The sequence below is a fragment of the Corvus kubaryi genome, unplaced genomic scaffold, assembly GCF_017639235.1.
Source record: "Corvus kubaryi isolate FWS band 111438036 unplaced genomic scaffold, C.kubaryi_AGA036_p1.0 66, whole genome shotgun sequence".
NCBI lineage: Eukaryota > Metazoa > Chordata > Aves > Passeriformes > Corvidae > Corvus > Corvus kubaryi.
Window position 1 is genome coordinate 28,756,158 of NW_024582054.1, and position 6,225 is coordinate 28,762,382.

Consider the following 6,225-nt stretch of genomic DNA (forward strand, 5'->3'; position numbering starts at 1 on the left):
GCTGATAGCCATGGGGAAGGGATGGCTGAAGGGGACTGGATGAGGGACTGTGGGCATGGCATGGGCACTGGAGCTCCATCTCCAGAGATAAGCATTGGCCTCGGTTATGCCAGACAACAGTCCTGAGCGACAGGACTTTGATATATTTATTGCTGCTGATGATTCATAAGACACTTGAGAAGACAACTAGTTCCTCATATCCCAAAACAAGTTTCCAAGTCTGGGTAGTGTAGCTGTAAGCTGAGCTAATTAAAGATAATTTTTTTGTATATGACAGGAAAATGCTGATAACATCAAACCCTAATGGAGGGAGATGGGAGAATTTCCCTGAGCTACGTGCTTTGCTGCTGAGAAAGTAGAGCTTGGCAGATGGAGGAAGATGGAACTGATTTCCAATTTAGCCTTCTATTAATGTTTTATGAATTTAAATTTAGCATAGTAATTCACTCTTCTGTAATCTTTGCAGGACTCCTATTTCCTTTCTATGGACTGCTGAAAGGAATTCTGTAAAAATACCTGTGTATATACATGTCAAAAGTCTCTCCCATCCAAAGGAACAAGAAAGTTTTGGTACAAATTGCACAGCAACTGCCCCTCCTGCAAAATGAGGCTCAACATCCTCACTCTGTCAGAACTTCCTCTGAATGCTATGGCTTGGATCCAGGTTTGTCTGGGTCCAGGTTTTCAAGTATAGATGGGTAAGAGTGAGCAGAGGACACATCTTCTTCTTCTTCTCTTAATCTCTCTGGGCAATTAGGCTTTGGCAGAGAAAGGGTGAGAGAGGCAGTGAGAGTCCTTTCCTCCCCACTCTGCGTGGGCTTGAGCTACAGGCTGAGATTTTATCCAGTGCATTCTTATGGCACATGGGGAGTGCTCTGGCAGCAGGCCATCAAGGCATACTGATGGCATCCCAGGAAATCTCTTTAGAGAAATGCAGGAAAGTAAAATATATATCCACCCACACTGGGCACTAGGGACTATTGGAAAGATGGATGCTGATTCATTCTGCCAAAAAAAGGTACATGGAGTGCACAGCATGAATCACCTTCTGTCTCTCTAATCATTGATTATAATTTAATCATATAGTGAGCTGTCTTGGACTCAGCAGCCTGAGATTTAGGCAGATGAACTTGGACAAAAAGCATTCAGCTCCAAGGACCAAGATGGAAACAAAAAGTGATTTCTCTCGGGGCACGTTTCATATCCCATGATCGATACAGTGTCAGTGTCTCAGGCTTAATCACTGGGAGCATCCCCATGGCTTTCATACTGCCAGGCCCTATACAGGCTGAGGGGCCAGTGGGTGAAGGCTCAGCACATGCTGGCAAGTTAATTGGGGTGCTGGTTATACTGGCATGAATCTAGAGCAGCTCTCCCAAAGCCTGCAGCAGTTGCTCTCTCTCTGTGCCACTGACACTCAGAAGCCAGAGAGCAAAACGCTGTGGATTTGGGAGTTTCAATTAGCAGTTCCAAAAATGATAGAATCCTGTGAGGTAGTGCATCAGCCGAAAGCAAGCAGAAGGATTCCCAAAGTATAAGCATGATTCTGTAGAAAATCGGTAAGAAAAACAGACTGGGGAGGGAATTTTGCCCAGCAGGGTCTCCCCGACAGGAAGGGAATCTTTACTTGGAGAAACATGACTTTATTGTGTCAATTGTAGCACTTTTTCTTATCATGTGCTGTTGCACAAAGAGAAAAGAGGCGTCTGCAAGAAGGCCTAATATGCTGATGCTAATTTAGGTGTGACTGGGTGTAAAAACACAGTCATTTCAGAACTGGGGTAGCTACTGCTGGAGATTTAGCACTGCATATCTCAGGGTCTGTCTGCTCCGACTGGCTTCCTGCCGCTATCCACCATTATGTATCAGCAGGAAATTACACTTTTATGAGTGATTTACCTTTAAACAAACACTACTACACAAACAATATGGTATTGAATTTAGTGGTTTGCCTTTTAAGTATTACAGTGAAAGACTGTAACAGCTGTCTAAGCTGATAACTACTACCTAGGGTAAGAATAATGTTGACTGAGTTATTAGTCAATTGTTTAACTAAATCTAGCTGCATCTCTCTCTTTTAACTGTGTGGCATTTACAGTATCTTTAAACAATATAGTCCCTTGAAACATTTAACTGGTTCCTTGGGTGGGAACTTTATGGATAAAGAATTGTTTTGGAAGTCAGATCACATTTTTAATTTAAATTTTTGTATTTTTGTATTTATTCCTTTCTTTTTCATAGCCAATCCCTGGAGGGAATAGTCTCCTAGAAGTGAATTTCCATGTGGCTTGCTAAGTTTAGCAGATGAATTGCAACCACAACTTGTGGCTAAAGATGACTAGACTGCACAGCTGGATGAATTTCGGCAGAGATGGATTGAGACAATGTAATGAATCCACTGCATACCTACTGCAGTGGCTTTTGTGAGAAGGTTTATCCTAAGATGGGGGGTCATTTTCCAAGGTCCTGAATGCCTGCAGCCTTCAAGGAGACTCTCAAGCCATTGCAAAATAGGACACAGCATGTGTGGAGGAGGTTGACCTAGCAAAATTCTTATTCCCTTTTTGAACAATCAGGGTTAACTTCAAGCCCAGTTGAGACTTCCAGACTTCGAGGCTCCACGGTTTGGACCAGATCCAAGGTCCAGTTAAGTCACCTGGAGATTTTCCACTGACTTCACTATGCTTTGGACTAGGCACTTTGAAAGGCTATTCCCATGAATTCAAATGCCTAAAGTCAAACATGGCTTTACACAATTGAAAATCACCTGCTTTGTATGTTTTCAAAGGCAGCTCCACCACTCAGCAGTAACAATGTAGAATTGGGTTGAAAGGGTGAAAATAGATGTGGATGTGAAGTGACTCTTCAAAAAGTCCATGGCAATGGTCCAGCTCTGCCACACTGAAAATGAGAATTTTTAATGCACACTTTTTATGGTCATTCCTGAACCAGATTTAAAGGGAAAAAAAATCTTGTCGCTATTGCAGAACGAGCAGTCTCCTCGTGTTTTATAGATTTGAAAAATCCTTGCAGCATTCTTTGAAAAGAGAAATACTTCAATACTTCAAGGCATTCCTTTTGTTGTATCACTTCTACTACCATTTTAAAGCCAATTTTTTGGTATGAGCTCTGGTGATACTCTGGAGTTGGTCTATACCAACAGCCCTTTTTCATCAAATCACACCTGGAGTCGTTTGCCCATTGCAGGAAGAAGCAGTGCTATGCCTCAGAGACAAACTGTTCTCTGCAGCTTTGCATCTGGCAACAGCCTAGTTCCAAAGAGCAAGACTCACCCCTGAATTCATGTACAATCTACAAATAAAGGCAATCTCATGTCTTTTGTCCCACCATTAGCTTTTTGAAAGTACAGTTCCCCTTTGCCTGTAAGTGCTTTTTCTAACAAAAATCCTGGCTTTTTAAGTCAAGCTTATATCACTGTCTTTATGGTTTTCTTCTTTCAAACAAGGTCAGTTTTGAAAATTCTTTATGTATCATAAAATTATCTTTATGCATCATAAAATTATTTATGCATCAGGTATGTGGGTTCTGATGTAAGTGCCCAAAAATTTAGAGAACTAGGCCCTTCTTTTTCTTATTACATGGATGAAAAAGAAGAAAAGAAAGGGTACAGAGGATTTATAAAGCCACATGGTCTACTTCTATTGCTTATTTCCTGCCCATATCTAAGTTTTTAAAGGGTCCTCTTTTCATTAGAGGGCTAATTATTTTGTCTAGTGGGACAAAGCATAGATGAATATTGGATTAACAATGCCCATTAACTCTCCCTCAGCAGGTGGAAGATTTGATTCTGACCTGCTTGGTGGTGGTGTAAAGGAAGAATCATGACCTGGAACCAAATGGATATGGCAGGGTACAAAGGAGGATGAGATCAGGAGTTTCTGTTGCTGTCTGGGCAGCTCCCTGCTGATGTAACAATCCTTGAAAGAACCATAAAGTCTTACAGTTGACTTTTCAGCTCCTTGTGTATTTTGGTGCACAAGAGCTATTGCTCACAGAGAAAGCAAACGATCTATTTTCAAGTTATTTTCCCTTTTTGTTGTCAGTTTGGTTTTTTTTGTTGTTATTTTGCTTTGTTTTGTTTTGTGTCCGCACCAAATTGGGAAGAATTGGAGGTGATGATGAGTATGAGGTTCTTAAATACACAAAAATGGCAGAACACTCTTGCACACAAATAAAAAGGGGCTCTTCTCTGTAAAGCAAGTTGTCAAAAGCACTGCCTCTTAATGTGGAACAATAAAATAATCTTTTCAAGCAGTTTAATGGCCAGGATGAATGAAAGAATCTGTGTATGCTTTACAAATGACCTGATTACTGCCAGCTCACATGCTTGCTCTGCAGTTGTAGTACATTAGAATTTGAAGTAGGATGTTGTTAGCAACTCTTTGCGTGGGGTGGAATTTGAATCAAAAGCTATAAATGACCTGTGACAGCAAAAATGAAAGTGCAATTGCTTTCTCACATGACCTGTTTCTTTTAGTGTCATTAAACTCAATCAATGATTAACCTTTGGTTTAACAGTGCTTGTCATTTCATGGCAAACCAAGTAGAAAAAATGTTGTCTACCTAAATAATTCCCTAGAAAATGTCTCTGAGGTACATTAATAGTTTCAGAGGTGAGAGGCTGCCCTAAATTTGAAGTGCAAAATCACTGAGTGCAATTGAGGGAATGAGAAACATCTGACTATCCGTTTGGCTGGCAGAAATCCTGCATGCAAACCCAGATTTTAGGAAGACATTGTGTCTTCTTGCACGAACAGGACAATGTTTGACTCACAAATAACACATAAGAAATAGTAATGAATGATTTCACGGAGCCTTCATCTCACTAAGACTGTTTTTTGCATAATAACTTTATGTAGTAAATATATACAAACAACGTGTTGTAATCCAAGATTGTCTGGATACGTGTTTTTTGATCTTTGTTGAGATCAAATGAGTTACGTTACTTTACACTGAATTAAGTTCTAGTTGGAATGAATTTCCTTTTGGCAACCAATTAGGATGTTTAAAGAATTTACTTTTATTTCTTGATCTCAAAAGTATTTGTGGACAGTTCACATGGACTATGTATTACTGTGCCCAACTGCTATCAGCCTGTATAATTATGTCATTTGCATATGCTAACAAGGTACATTATAGGTATGGTGTTTTCACATGCCTTTTATCCAATTAGCTCATTGTACCCAGCAGTCTTGTGTTCTGCCCCTCTGTCACCAAATTAATAAGAGTTGTGAATTGAAAATGGTTCCATTCATATGGTGTGTCTGTGCAGACAGACTTAGAAGAAATGTGGCTTCTGCTGTTAACAATCCTGATTTATTCATTACACATGAGGGGAGGGTCTGCAGGGCCCCCAGATAAGCTGGGGAGCTTAATGTGGGAGATGCTGCCCAAATTGAGAATTTCACAAACAGTTGTGCTCTAAAAAATACCAAATTCCCAGGATGACTTCTTGTGCTCATCAAGCACCTTTCATCTGAAGGCACATGGAATAATTAACCTTTGCTTGCTTTCATTCATTTTGTTCTCAAAAGGAAAAGTTGCACACAGTGAGAACTCTTTCCTCTTTTTTTCCTATATCCAAGTGTTCCAATGCACTTTGTGTAGCATTATTAGTTCAATCCCATTGAACTGGGATTCATTCCGGTGATTCAGCCATGCTCACGTGCCTTCATGTTCAGAATCATACCCAGCTACATTTCTTTTAAAAGAGGATTTGCATGTAGATTTTCACCAGGAGGATAAAAATTTTCAGTAAATTTTCTTTCTAAAATTTTGGCACAAAATATGCATGGTCCTGCACAAGAATCCTGGTGAAATCATCACCCTGTTAATAGTGTTGCAACAGGATAGCACTGTCGTCATGGTCAGTGAAGTCAGAGCAGTGTTGGGAAAGTATAAGGGACAAGAAGGTTAAGCTTATTATCCCCAGTGCTCTTTTCTCTCTTATCCTTGTTTAAATTGGGAATATTCCCAAAGAAAACTGCAGTGTCAGTTTAGGAACATCTATTTTATTGTCATATGATTAAAACCTCATTGTCTCAATGACAGCATAATTAATCAATGGAAAAATGAAAAGGACAGAAAAATTGGGACAACAATTTGCAAGTAGTATGTAGGCAAGAGGGAAATGGGTTAAAAAGAAGTGTGGAGAATGTGGTTTTCAGTTACTCCGTTTTCTCCTTTCTCCTTCTTTCTCTCCCA